Here is a 16029-nt window from a genome sequence, read left to right on the forward strand (position 1 = left end):
AATAGCATCAAATAACAAAATACTTAGTAACACATTTAACAAAAGATATGCAAAATGTCCACACTAAAACACAGCTGAGAGAAATTAAAGAAGGCCCAAATAAATGGAAAATATACCATGTTTATGGGTTCAGTATTTAAGAAGTTAATTCTCCCCCCAAATAATTTATAAATAATTCATAATCCCAGGAGGCTTTTTAATAGAAATGGAGAAAGTGACTTTTAAAGTTTAAGTAGAAAGGCAGAGGACCTAAAATAACCACAAAAATCTTGACAAAGAACAACAAAGTTATACTACTTACACTGTCTGACTCAAGACTTATCATAAAACTACAGTAACCAAGACAATGCAATACTGGAATAAGAATATACAAGTAGGTCAAAGGAACAGAACATACTCAGGAATAGACCCCACACTTGGACAGCTGCTTTTCAACAAATGTACCACAACAATCCAACAGGGAAAGAAAAGTCTTTTCACCAAATGATGCTAGAACTGGATGTCCATATGGAACAAAGTGAACTCAACCCCAACTTCACACCATAAACAAAAGTTCATTTGAGATGGATGGCCCACAGACTGAAATATAACAGCTAATGGTATTAAGCTTTTAGAAGAAAACACAGGAGAATATAGTCTCAATCTGAAGGTAAGTAAAGATTTCTTAAACAGGAAGCAATAACCATAAAAATTAGATAACTTAGACTCAATCAAAAATAAAACTTTTGCTCATCAAAAGACACTGCTAAGAAACCGAATAAGCAAACCACAGAGTGGGAGAAAATGTTCACAAAACATATATCTGGCAAAGAACTTGTATCCAGAATATATAAAGAACAACTATAACTCAATAATAAAAAGGCAACACAAATTTAAAAATTTTTTATTAACAGATAAAAAAAGATATATGAATGACCAATAAGCACATAAAAGTATTCACCATCATTAGGCATCAAGGAAATGCAAATAAAAACCACCATGAGATACCACTACTTACTCATGAGAATGGCTAAAATTTTAATTTTAGATAGACAATATCATATGTAAGCAGGGATGCAGAGCAGCTCTAACTCTCATACCTTGCTGGTATAACCACTCTTTGGAAAACTGCCCATTCCTTATAAAGTTAAACTTATACCGAGTGATTCCATTCCTAGAGGGGTTTCCAACAGAAATGAAAACATCTTCACAAAGCAATGTATGCAAGGATGTACACAGCAACTTCATTCACAATACCGCATAATTGGAAACAACCAAAAGACAGACAAAAGAATGGGTAACAAATTGTAGTAAATTCATGCAACAGAATGTTGCTAAGCAACACAATGGAGGGAACTACTGATGGGCACGACAACGTGGATGAATCTCACAGATAATAAGTGGAGTGAAAGAAGCCAGAAACGAAAGAGTACATTCAGGAGATTCCGTCATGTAAGGTCTAAAACAGGCAAAACTAATCTAAGATGAAAAAAAAAAATTAGGGCTTTGGTTTGTTTTGTCTTTTCAGCTGGAGGGAAGGATGGGGCTAGGGAAAGTCTAGAAAGGGGTACAAGGGAATTTTGGAGGAAGATGCAAATGTTTTGTATTGAGATGAGATGTAGATTACAAAAGTGTATCCGTCAAAAACCTGTATCTAAGATTTGTACATTTCACTGTATGTAAATGATACCTAGAAATAGTAAGAATAATAATGACAACAATAGCAATAATAATAATAATGAATGAGGAGTGGGACATGAGTAGAGGAATAAACAAAACAAGAATGTTGATAATTGTTGAAGCTGGATAATGGAAGTGCATTATCCTATTGTTTGCTTTTTATACGTTTGAAATTTTCCACAATAAAAGAAGAAGAAGAAATGAAAAAATGTAGATAGTAACATGAAGGATGAAGTAGCAGGAGAGGGATTTGACCAATGTTATCTGCACTGTATTTCCCGTTCTTTAATGGTTGCAAAGGCTAAAAGTTATATAAGGGAACTCACAGTCCTGGTCAATCTAATTACCTGGCTGTCACTATAGAATACGGGAACTGCTCAGATTAATCTGAACGTATTAACTCCTTATCATTCATTAACAATATCTCAGATCAGAATCCAAGCTAGAGAAAGCATTAGAGACCTTTCAGTCAAACTTTTTAAATTTAAGCATTAAAAACCAGACTCTTCAAGATTTGGTTGCTACCCACTTCTTTTATTCTCACTGCAGCAGGCTCACACACTGAAATCCTGGCATCCTGTTCATGCCCCCTACGCTCTTACCCTCTCACTGACCCCTCCCCTGAATAACCTCTTCCTCCTTCCCTTTCCCTCTGTCCCGCACCTTGTTTTGCCTGGACACGACACCTCCTTGGGGAAGAATCCGTTTAAGCATTACCTCTGCTGTGAAGTCATTCACTGTACCTATAATAATCAGCTCTGCTTATTTATTGACACGTGTGTCTTCAGCTCCTTGAGGACATGGCCCATGTCATAACAATGACTCAATGAAGATTAGCTCAAAGAATGTATTTTATAGATTAAGATTGCAGAGATTAACTTTTTCACATAACCACACTAGAGCAGCAGAGTTGGAACCAGAACCTAAATCTGTTGAGCCTGTCCACTGAAAATAGTGCCTCACAAAAGGCCAACTGACACTCATCATCTGCCTAATCCTGCAATTGTAAATTTTTATACCACGGAATACAAAGATCATCATACAAATGTATCCGTCTCATCTATGTATATTTTTTTCCAAGTGCTGGGCCTTTCTGTATGTTAAGTGTCAACTATTATGGAGAAGAGAATCAGAGAAATGAGACTTAAGCTTCTAATATAAGGTATCCGTAAATTACCTTCCTGAATCCCTATTTAGCACCCTTCAATCCAGCTTCTTAATTACTCAGAACTTATAACTAACAGATGTCAAGGCCACTGAATCAGCAAATGTTCATAATTCTATACTACATTAATTGGTAATATGAGAAAGACCTAAAACTGCAATGATACAGAATTATGAATAGATTGACTCAAATTAATGCAAACACTATTTCTCCATTAATTAATTAATTAAACCCCATCTAGTGCTGTAAGTTTTAAAAAGCTAACAATTAAAAAAATAAGAATAAGGTAAGAAGTACTTTAGTAAACTAACAATGCAGCTCCAGATTCTCTAAGGAAGGCACTGTAGAGACTTCCTGGTAAAGAAAGGTGACCATGTGGTCGCTGTGGGTCTGGGGTTAGGGGGCACTCATTAATTACCGTCACCACCCCAATGGCCTTAAAGACATTCTATAACTTAGGGTAAACATGGGGCTTTTTCTTTTTAATTTTATTTATTTATTTATTTTTTGCTGTGTTGGGTCTTCGTTTCTGTGCGAAGGCTTTCTCTAGTTTAGGTGAGGGGGGCCACTCTTCATCGCGGTGCGTGGGCCTCTCACTGTCGCAGCCTCTCTTGTTGCGGAGCACAGGCTCCAGATGCGCAGGCTCAGTAATTGTGGCTCACGGGCCTAGTTGCTCTGCGGCATGTGGAATCTCCCCAGACCAGGGCTCGAACCCGTGTCCCCTGCATTGGCAGGCAGATTCTCAACCACTGCGCCACCAGAGAAGCCCCCAGGGCTTTTTCTTAATTTCCCATACTACCTATCTGAGGCCAGCCTAAAAGACATTTAAAAAAAAAAAAAAAGACTTTGCTAACAAAAAGACCAAAAAAATAAACAAGCAGATGACAGGATAATAAAAAATCTGCTTTACGAGATGAGATCCACTCATTGCTTTAGCTTGTCAAACACAGCAAGGAATCTTTCCCAGGTCCCATCGTGCTTCTCCACAACAAGCCATCTTTCCCTCCCATCCCCTGGAATGCACTCCTGCCATGAAGACTCCTTCAAGGCCAGACTCAGCATAGAGAATGAGAAGACGATAACAGGGTATCTCCTTCCTCATCTACTGAAGATCTTCTTTCTCTGTTTCAGTCTCCTATATGAGGACTCATTTCTTTGCTCCTTACCTTGCTGTCAGGAAAAACTGTGAAAGATTGCAATCAGCAAAAAGATTGCTAGGTGTTCTTTCAGCAGAATGCTGGCATTGTCCTAGAGCCCCACAGGGTTATCTGATTCTATAGGGGTCTATGCCTTCCAATGTCTTTGACTGGATTATTTTACAACTCTAAAGTTATAGAAAACTGATAGTAATCAAATGATTCTCAGCCATTAAAATTGCAAATGAAGGTTGTCCTGTGGAGATGCAACTGATGCCTCATCCTGTCTCCCAAGAGATGATTCTAATCATTAAATGTTACTGCCTTATAGATACTGACCGGTTCTGCACCTATTAGTAAATTCATTTTCACATTCAGCAATTGCCTATATGTGTTTTTTCTTTGGCTCCTCTGAGCTAGTTGTAAAATCCTTCACAAGTTACATAAGGTCTTTGACACATGTTCATGCTATATTTGTATGAGAGTCATGACTGCCATTTTGAAAATTATCCTTTAACATGGCCACAGAAAAGCCATTTCATTAAAAGAACACACATGAAATGGGGATAAGGGGCCGATAATTATACTAGAAAAGAAACAGAGGCTAAGAATAACTGCTAAAATGGGGTATGAAATTGAGCTCTATCTCCACCTTCTGACAGCAAAGCTGACAAATGCAAGCAATAATGTAAGATAAGCAAATAGCATAATAAACTTACCAGTTCATCAGGGGAGATAAAGTTTTTTCTAGAACTTGACTATAAGAGAAATATATAATAATATACCTCCACTACAAAAAGCATTCAATACCAAAAGAGTGGATTTACAAGAGATACAAGTCATTCTTCACATGGCTGTTTTTAAAATAAACATCTCAACCCTCAATTAAGACAAAAGCATACTATTAAACTGTAGTTTCCTAAAGGCATTTCTATTGGGCAGTAGTTCTCAAGCTTTGGCATGCATTAGAATCACCTGGAGGGCTTGGTAAGCCAGATGACTGCCATCCTCATAGCACTGGTCCTCAAGGTGTGGTCCTGGGAGCAGCTTCATTGGTATCACCCAGGGCTGATCTACAGCCTGGGGTCTTTAAACCAAGGTCCACAGATGGGCTTCAGAAAGTCTCCAATGCAATATTTTGTGGGTATTTACATTTTGAGGGAAGGGGAGAGAAAATCAATCATTTCCTTCAGAGTCTCAACCCCTGGCCCCTCAAAAGTTAATCCAGAGCATTCTCCAGCTGAGTATTATAAATACGTAGGGAAGAGTCTAATATGCAGCCAGAAATGAGAACCTCTAATATAGAACCCCTGATATACAGTCCTCCCTTAGTATCTGTAGGGGACTGGTTCCAGGACCCCAAAACACACCAAAATCCATGGATGCTATAGCCCCTTATATAAAATGCTGTAGTATTTGCATGTAACCTATATACATTCTTCCATATACTTTTAAATCATCTCTAGATTACTTATAATGTCCAATACAATGTAAATGCCACGTATATAGTTGTAAATACAATGTAAACGCTACAGAAATAGTTGACAGTGTGTGGCAAACCAAGTTTTGTTCTTTGGAACTTTCTGGAATTGTTTTCCCCTAATAGTCAATCTGCAGTTGGTTAAATGTGTGAATGGGGAACCCGTGGGTACAGAAGGCTGACTGTATATCAATTAACAGGACTTTTGTCCTGTGCACTAACCTGGAGTTCTTTGGGAGTACTTTACGTGCAGGAATTTTTTGTTGTTGACTAAAAAGAAATTTAGCATTATTCAAATAATCTTCTAAAGGAAAATTTCTCTTCCTTTCTTGAGGGGAAAGAAGAGGTTAATTTGCCACTAATACAATGGAAAACACCTTGTGCCATATTTTCACATTTTTATTCAGAATCTAAGCTTCAAATCTGGTAGGTTGATATGTGGTAGGAAGACCGTGAATTGGGAGGAGGACTAAGAAAGAAGAAACATGACTGAACTATCTTTAAAGAAAAACACTAGTCCTACCTGAAGCGTTCTTAACCAAAAGTTTATTCTGTTGATACATAAGCAAGTATCCAGAATTTCTACTTAAACGCATTAGAAAATTTTATTACCCATTTAAACTATGGTTAATAACAATATTTTTATTTTATTCATTTTATTTGAGATTTGTACCCTGGTGAGTTCTAAATGGGCTAAACCCCACAGGGCCAAATTAAGGAAATACAGATTTTTTTAAAAACTGTTCTAAAGGGAACAAATGGAGCAAAATCTTTCAGGCATCAGAGCTGAGCACATTACCACACTTGCACAATAAATTAGGCTCTATGCTTTATGACAACTAAGAAGAAAGTGACAGTATTCTGGGCAATATAGCTTCTGTTTTCTAACAACATTCACATATGGATGTAAACACTTTTGTACAACTAAACCTAAACAGGATCTTTTTAGAGTCAGTGATTACATGTCTTGAGCAAATCTGTATTCCTTGTGTTTTGTATATAATAAACCTTTAATAAATGCTTGTTGAATAAATGAATGAATGAATGAATCCATGTATGAACAGTGATTTTCCTCCTCCAAAGATTTTCTTGAGTAGAGCCTCAAACATGGTAACGAGCACTTAATCAGGTGTGAGGTCAGAGATCTGGGTAAAGGCAAAAAGTTTTATAGGATTTGGGGGATAAATGGAATTTCTGAGCACCATGAATACAGGTATACCTCGTCTTATCATGATTCGCTTTATTGTACTTCGAAGATACTGTGTTTTTTATCAATTGAAGGTGGCAACCCTGCATCAAGCAAGTCTACTGACACCATTTTTTCTAACATTTGCTCACTTTGTGTCTGTGTCACATTTTGGTAATTCTTGCAATATTTCAAGTGTTTTCATTATTACTATATTTGTTATGGTCATCTGTGATAAGTGATCTTTGACATTCCTATTGTAATTGTTTGGGGGTGCCACGGCTGTGCCCATACGAGACGACAAACTTCATCAATAAATGTTGTTTGTGCTCTGACTGCTCCACCAACTGGCCGTTTGCCCCATCTTGCTCCCTCTCCTCAGGCCTCTCTACTCCCCGAGACAGGTCAATTAACAACCCTACAATGGCCTCTAAGTGTCCAAGTGAAAGGAAAAGTCGCATGTCTCTAACTTTAAACAAAAGCTAGAAATGATTAAGCTTAGTGAGGAAGGCGTGTCAAAAGCCAAGACAGGCCAAAAACCAGGCCTCTTTCACCAGTTAGCCAAGTTGTGAATGCAAAAAAAAGAGTTCTTGAAGGAAATTAAAAGTGCTACTCCAGTGAGCACACGAATGATAAGGAAGTGAAACAGCCTTATTGCTGACATGGAGAAAGTTTGAGTGGTCTGGATAGAAGATCAAACCAGTCACAACATTCCCTTAAGCCAAATCCTAATCCAGAGCAAGGCCCTAACTCTCTTCAATTCTATGTAGAAATGAAAGAGGTGAGGAAGCTGCAGAAGAGAAATTTGGAGGAGCAGAGGTTGGTTCATGAGGTTTAAGAAAAGAAGCCGTCTCCATAACATAAAAGTTGAAGCAGAGGGTGCTGATACAGAAGCTACAGCAAGTTAATCCAGAAGATCAAACTAAGATAATAAGGTGGCTACACTAAACAACAGACTCCCAATGTTTAGACTACTAAACAGGCTACTTTTGGAAGAAGATGCCATCTTGGACTTTTACAGCTCAAGAGGAGAAGTCAATACCTGGTTTCAAAGCTTCAAAGGACTGACTGACTCTCTCATCTGGGGCTAATGTAGCTGGTGACTCTAAGTTGAAGCCAATGCTCATTTACCATACTGAAAATCCTAGGGCCCTTAAGAATTATGTTAAATTGACTCTGCCTGTTCTCCAGAAATGGAACAACAAAGCAAAGCCTGGATAACAGCACCTCTGCTTACAAAATGGTTTGCTGAATATTTTAAGCCCACTGTTGAAAACCACTACTCAGAAAAAAGATTCCTTTCAAAATATTACTGCTCATTGGCAATGCACTTTGGTCACCCAAGAGCTTTGATGGAGATGTACAATTAGATTAATGTTGTTTTCATGCCTGCTAACACAACAACATCCATTCTGCAGCTTATGGACCAAAGAGTAATTTCGACTTTTAAGTCTTATTATTTAAGAAAAACATTTCATAAGGCTACCATAGATAGTGACTCTTCTGATAGATCTGGGCAAAGTCAACTGAAAACATTCTGGAAAGGATTCACCATTCCAGATGCCATTAAGAACATCCATGACTCATGGGGAAAGGTCAAACTATCAACAAGAACAGGAGTGTGGAAGAAACTGATTCCAGCCCTCATAGATGACTTTGAGGGGCTGAGAAAAACATTTCATAAGGCTACCATAGATAGTGACTCTTCTGATAGATCTGGGCAAAGTCAACTGAAAACATTCTGGAAAGGATTCACCATTCCAGATGCCATTAAGAACATCCATGACTCATGGGGAAAGGTCAAACTATCAACAAGAACAGGAGTGTGGAAGAAGCTGATTCCAGCCCTCATAGATGACTTTGAGGGGCTGAGGACTTCAGTGGAGGAAGTAACAGCAGATGTGGTGGAAACAGCAAGAGAACTAGAATTAGAAGTGGAGCCTGATTGAATTGTGATTCAATTGAATGAACTGCTGCAATTTCATGATAAAACTTTAACCAGATGAGGAGTTGCTTCTTATGGATAAGCAAAGAAAGTGATTTCTTGAGATGGAATCTATTCCTGGTTGAAGATGCTGTGAAGACTATTGAAATGACAACAAAGGATTTAGAATATTATATAAACTTAGTTGACAAAGCAGCAGCAGGGTTTAAAAGGATTGACTCCAATTTTGAAAGAAGTTCTACTGCGGGTAAACATGCTATCCAACAGCATTACATAGTATAAGAAGTTGTTTGTAAAAGGAAGAGTCAATCAATATGGCAAATTTCACTGCTACCTTATTTACGAAATTGTCACAGCCACCCCAGCCTTCAGCAGCCGTCACCATTGAGATAAGACCCTCCACCAGCAAAAAGATTACAACTCACTGAAGGCACAGATGATGGTTAGCATTTTTTAGCAATACAGTATTTTTTAAATTAATGTATGTACTTTTTTTTTAGACCTAATGCTATTGCACACTTAACAGACTACAATAGAGGGTAAACATAAATTTTATGTGCACCAGGAAACCAAAAAATTTGTGTGACTCACTTTATTGAGATATTCGCTTTATTGTGGTGGTCTGGAACTGTACCCGCAATATCTCCGAGGTCTGCCTGTATTAATTAGAGGTTTCATAGGGAGCTTTCTTTTATGTCCCAGGAGCTGTTAGTAAAATACTCCTCTGCACTACGAAGCTATCTAAAATATAATACACATATACATATATACTTATATTCATCCATTTATTCAACAAATATTTGCTGAGCACCTCTTCTGTGTCAGAAGTATGCTGGAGATATTACAGCAAACAAGATGGTCCTCGTCTCTGTCCCCACAGATCTGGAGTCCAGCAGAGAGAAGATGAATAAGTAATAGACACCTACAGTGCAGAGTGATGTGAACAATGATAGAGGAATGACAGGGTCTAGTAGAAATAGGAAAAGGGTCACTATAACCAAATGTGAGGAAAGTGGATGCTTTCAGGAGGACATATTATCTAAGCTGTGGCTTAAAGAAGTATGCCTAAGCCAGAGAGCCTTTGTCTGTGGGGCAGGGATACAATGGAGAGAAGGAACGTGTTGTAGGCAGTGGAATAAAAAAGAATAAATGAAGACCAGAGAAAGAAAATACCATAGGATATCACTTACATGTGGAAACTAAAAAATACTACAAATGGGTATAATGCAAAATAGAAACAGACTCACAGATATAGAAAACAAACTTATGGTTACCACATAAGGCTACCATAGATAGTGACTCTTCTGATAGATCTGGGCAAAGTCAACTGAAAACATTCTGGAAAGGATTCACCATTCCAGATGCCATTAAGAACATCCATGACTCATGGGGAAAGGTCAAACTATCAACAAGAACAGGAGTGTGGAAGAAACTGATTCCAGCCCTCATAGATGACTTTGAGGGGCTGAGGACTTCAGTGGAGGAAGTAACAGCAGATGTGGTGGAAACAGCAAGAGAACTAGAATTAGAAGTGGAGCCTGATTGAATTGTGATTCAATTGAATGAACTGCTGCAATTTCATGATAAAACTTTAACCAGATGAGGAGTTGCTTCTTATGGATAAGCAAAGAAAGTGATTTCTTGAGATGGAATCTATTCCTGGTTGAAGATGCTGTGAAGACTATTGAAATGACAACAAAGGATTTAGAATATTATATAAACTTAGTTGACAAAGCAGCAGCAGGGTTTAAAAGGATTGACTCCAATTTTGAAAGAAGTTCTACTGCGGGTAAACATGCTATCCAACAGCATTACATAGTATAAGAAGTTGTTTGTAAAAGGAAGAGTCAATCAATATGGCAAATTTCACTGCTACCTTATTTACGAAATTGTCACAGCCACCCCAGCCTTCAGCAGCCGTCACCATTGAGATAAGACCCTCCACCAGCAAAAAGATTACAACTCACTGAAGGCACAGATGATGGTTAGCATTTTTTAGCAATACAGTATTTTTTAAATTAATGTATGTACTTTTTTTTTAGACCTAATGCTATTGCACACTTAACAGACTACAATAGAGGGTAAACATAAATTTTATGTGCACCAGGAAACCAAAAAATTTGTGTGACTCACTTTATTGAGATATTCGCTTTATTGTGGTGGTCTGGAACTGTACCCGCAATATCTCCGAGGTCTGCCTGTATTAATTAGAGGTTTCATAGGGAGCTTTCTTTTATGTCCCAGGAGCTGTTAGTAAAATACTCCTCTGCACTACGAAGCTATCTAAAATATAATACACATATACATATATACTTATATTCATCCATTTATTCAACAAATATTTGCTGAGCACCTCTTCTGTGTCAGAAGTATGCTGGAGATATTACAGCAAACAAGATGGTCCTCGTCTCTGTCCCCACAGATCTGGAGTCCAGCAGAGAGAAGATGAATAAGTAATAGACACCTACAGTGCAGAGTGATGTGAACAATGATAGAGGAATGACAGGGTCTAGTAGAAATAGGAAAAGGGTCACTATAACCAAATGTGAGGAAAGTGGATGCTTTCAGGAGGACATATTATCTAAGCTGTGGCTTAAAGAAGTATGCCTAAGCCAGAGAGCCTTTGTCTGTGGGGCAGGGATACAATGGAGAGAAGGAACGTGTTGTAGGCAGTGGAATAAAAAAGAATAAATGAAGACCAGAGAAAGAAAATACCATAGGATATCACTTACATGTGGAAACTAAAAAATACTACAAATGGGTATAATGCAAAATAGAAACAGACTCACAGATATAGAAAACAAACTTATGGTTACCAAAGGGAAGAAGGAAGAGGGGAGGGACAAATTGGGAGTATGGGATTAACAGACACAAGCTACTACATATCAAACAGATAAACAAGAAGGACAGACTGTACAGCACAGGGAATTATACCCATTATCTTATAATAACCTGTAATGGAATATAATCTGCCAAACTACTGAACCACTATGCTATACACCTGAAACTAACACAATATTGTAAATCAACTATACTTCAACAACAACAAAAGAATAAATAAAAAACTAAAAGTTCTAGTTTAAAGGTAACTAAATTGCATTATAAGTCCTCTGATGAAACTCTTAATCTTTTGAGAGAGGCTTTTTTCTGGCTCCTGTCCGACTCCCGTCTAGGGTTTCTTGAAGGCTGGCTGCCAAGGCCTATCTTGTGTGACCCTCTCCCCTTGCGGTGACTGTGCATGTGGACACCACAGGGTAGGAGCCTCCAGTCTCTACATCTTCTGCAAGGATATTCAAGTAGAAAATTTATTTCTTAACCTGCAAGCCCCCACTGCACTACATTTCATCCCTATCTCCTCTAAGTTTCCTTTAATCTGAGATCAAAACGCAAACCTTTTCAATAAAACTCAAAATGAAAATTATCGACATTATAGGAAAAATGGTTTGTCAAAAAGTTTTATACTTCTTTGTTTAGTGTAAAGTTTGAAGACAGGATGAGTCTTTTTCATTATTATTTTTAAAAGCTGCTATTTCCTAGGGTAGTGGAAAATAATTAATAGGGTAAGAGTCCATATAACTTCTACTTTTAGTTATTTCAATTTTACTTTGAACAGCACAAAAGATATTTCTAAGTTTTAAGAATAAGCACACTAATTAGAAATATGAATTTCTGGCTACTACCCTAATATGTCAATTTCTTTAAAACATATAATGAAACATTCTTGAAAAACTGAATAGAAATTTATTATCTATCACTATAGCCTATTAATTTCTGAATACAGCTATAGCATATACATCATGACATTGTTATACATGGAATGCTTGAGAGCAACTGTATTAAACAAATATTTTACCATTTCCTATGTGCAAAGTATTGGGCTAAGTTCTACAGTTGACCCAAGGGTATTAAAGAAACAAATCCAGTCAATAAGGAGTTTATAATAAAAATTTATCACTGATGGATCAAATAAGACTTGTTATAAAACATCCTCAATAATAATGATCCTATAGATGGAAGCAACCTAAATGTCCATCATCGGATGAATGGATAAAGAAGATGTGGCACATGTATATAATGGAATATTACTCAGCCATAAAAAGAAACAAAATTGAGTTATTTGTAGTGACCTACTAGAGAATGGACTTGAGGATGTGGGGAGGGGGAAGGGTAGGTTGTGACAAAGTGAGAGAGTGGCATGGACATATATACACTACCAAACGTAGGATAGCTAGTGGGAAGCAGCTGCATAGCACAGGGAGATCAGCTAGGTGCTTTGTGACTACCTAGAGGAATGGGATAGGGAGGATGGGAGGGAGGGAGACACAAGAGGGAAGAGATATGGGAACATGTGTATATGTATAACTGATTTACTTTGTTATAAAGCTGAAACTAACACACCATTGTAAAGCAATTATACTCCAATAAAGATGTTAAAAAAATTTAATACAAAAAAAATAATAATAATAATGATCCTATAAATGTAAATTTTGGAAAAGGAAACATTATAATGAAAATATCAGACTTTAAATACAGGTATAATTTAGAAAATGAATTTATATTCCTTAATTTATCAATTTTCTCTATTTTATTAAAATATTTACACATGCCACTGATAAGGTAACTTACTTCAAATGATTTAATATGGCTGTTAATATAACAAAGAAGCCCTACAGACCCATTAAGAGATTTACTTTATTGACAAGTTTTCCATTTCCTATTTATCATTATACTCCTTTCTCTCAATTTTGTGGACAATTGCTTTTGCCCTTGGGAAACTTGTTGAAACTACTATAATTATCTGTATGACATATGACCTCTTTAGCAAAAATGAACAAGAAAAATAAGCAGAGGGATGTAAAGAGAATGAAAGAAATCACAGTCAACTCTAAATTTTGAAAAAGCAGCCCAGACATTATGTTGCAATGTATTAAATAACGGGCTAAAGAAAATACGTCTTATTTACTCAACCAGCTTCCGGAAGGAAGTGACTACAGAGAAGAACATGGTTTATTATGTTAATCAGTATGGAGTTTAAGTAAAAGTAAGGAAAGTGTTGACTAATATACTAAAAAAAAGGTCTTTTCATTCATTCATTCATTCATTCATTCATTCAACATTTATTTAGTACATACATATCAGGGAGTTTGCATAAATTCACTATGTAACTCCTGACACATGGCTGGCACTCGAATATTTACTGAAGGAAAAAAAAAGAGAAAGGAGAGAAGGAATAGAAGACCTTGTCCAGGACTTGGAAAGGCAGAAATACTTTGCCCAGGCAGAGGTGGAGGACAGTGAGGGAAAAAGTGGCAAACACATGGAGATCACAAATAATAAAACATAACTGGTATGAAATAGGGAGATTACATAGGATGGTTGAGAATTAAAATTAGAAAGCAACATAGATTATATTGAGTCTTGAAAGTAAAATTAACAGTTCAAACTCTACTATGGAGGTAATAAACTGCCTCTTGGAAGGTTTCTGAGAGGACATGACGAGCATGACAATTTAACTATGTTGATTTGTAAATTAAAACTGGTATGTAACTAGTACGGCAGAAAGTTAATGGTCAGACTAGTTAAAGAGCAATCACAGGAGTGACTGACCACACATTCCAAAAAGAGAAAGGCCTGTTAGGAGGCAAACGTAATATCTTTATAAGATGAGAAAGGCCTAAAAAAATGACAGCCGTAAGGAAAAAAAACATGTTCTGTTGCAAGAACATGATATGTCTGTTCATTTATTCTAGTCTTTTTTTAAAAGTCCCTTAGTGAAGGTATATAATTTTCTTTATCTAGAATCCTGCACATTTTAAATTTTTTATTCTTCTTCGTATCATACATACACACACATAGTTGTTGACATGTAAAAGTAATTTTTGCCATTTTATTTTCTAACTGATGATTATTGATATCCACATGGTATTCATTTTTGTATATTTTTATTGATCTTATTGAACACTTATTATTTTTAATAGGTTTAAAGTTGATGTCCTTGGATTATAACATTTGACAATAGTATGAAGTACAAATAATGATAAAATTTTCTACCTTTTAAAAATATTTATATTCCATTTTGTTTTCTCCTATTACTAATTGGCTACAATTTTTAGAACCATGTTGATTAAAAGTAATAAGGGTGGCAAACCTCATCTTGGTGCTACCTTTAATGGGGCCATTGATATATTTCAGGTCAAGGACTAACAAAATCAGACTTGCATTATGGAGAGCTCTCCCCATAAGCAGTGCTGAGAAATCAGTGGAATGATGGAAAGAGCTTAGAGACCAGTTAGGAGATTACTGCAGTCATCCATGGCAGAGATACTAATAAATGCTTATCTAAGGCAGTGGAGCCAGAATAGTATGGTCCACATTTCAGAGATACTGGTGAGGAAAAATTCATAAGCTTGATGCCCATTTGAATTTAGGGATGCAAAGAGAAACAAGAAAACTAGGATGGTTTCCCAGGTCTCTAGTCTGGCCCCATCACGCAATCAATTGACCACATTAGGAATACTGAAGGATAAGTATATAATAACATCTATTGAGATCACACAGTGAAGGCAATCGGATAAGTGGGTCAAGCATCACTAACATATAATTAAACACCAGCTTCAAGAAGAAGATGCATAAAAGTTAGAGGACTAAGACTTGTATATTGGAGAATATCTGCTTTTGGAAGGATGGTAAGGAAGAAACTGGCCTAAGAGATGGAGATATTTAGCAAACAGGTAAGGAAAACTGCTTAGCATGGTTAGCATTAAAGCAATAGGAAGGGAAGATTTTTCTTTAAAAAAATTAACATTATATAGCTAAAAAAAGTCTGAGAAAAGGCTAACTTGGTTTTCAGTAGCTTTTACTAGTGACCTTTTGGGGCTTAACTTCAATTGAATGATGAAAGGAAGACAGATGCAGGGGCTTAAAAGAGAGTATTGACTTTGAGAAATTAAAAGCAACAGGTAAACTACTAATTCTTGATGTCTAATAATAGATGAGAAACTGAATTTACTGGTAGGGAGGTAAGACAGTGGGATCAAGTGAGTTTTGAAAATAGAGAAAAGAACTGACTGATGATCTAAAAACAAAAAACGAAACAAAACAAAAACCAGTGGATTATTGACCTGGATGAAGAAGCCAATGAGAAAATTAGGAACCTAATGGAAAGGGGAAAAAGAGAGATGGAACATAAATATTTTGAGGTGACAGAGCTGGAAGAAGATATTCATTCTTGTCTATTTTAACAATAAGATAGGAGGTAAGGACAAATGTCCGGAGTGTTAATGATACTGCAGAAGGTTGAGGAACGATATTGTGGAGAATGGGTTACAAAATCAAAAAGACTTCAGGGGCTTCCCTGGTGGCGCAGTGGTTGAGAGTACACCTGCCGATGCAGGGGACACGGGTTTGTGTCCCGGTCCGGGAGGATCCCACATGCCGCGGAGCGGCTGGGCCCGTGAG

General features: G+C 36.9%; 1 protein-coding gene across 2 annotated transcripts in view; it reads right to left on the minus strand.

Annotated features, from left to right (window-relative positions):
• PEX7 (peroxisomal biogenesis factor 7) overlaps positions 1-16029 on the minus strand; it is a 103669-nt gene that overhangs the window by 12064 nt on the left and 75576 nt on the right. The gene's annotated exons all lie outside the window — the stretch shown is intronic.

Source organism: Physeter macrocephalus, chromosome 10, assembly GCF_002837175.3.
Source record: "Physeter macrocephalus isolate SW-GA chromosome 10, ASM283717v5, whole genome shotgun sequence".
NCBI lineage: Eukaryota > Metazoa > Chordata > Mammalia > Artiodactyla > Physeteridae > Physeter > Physeter macrocephalus.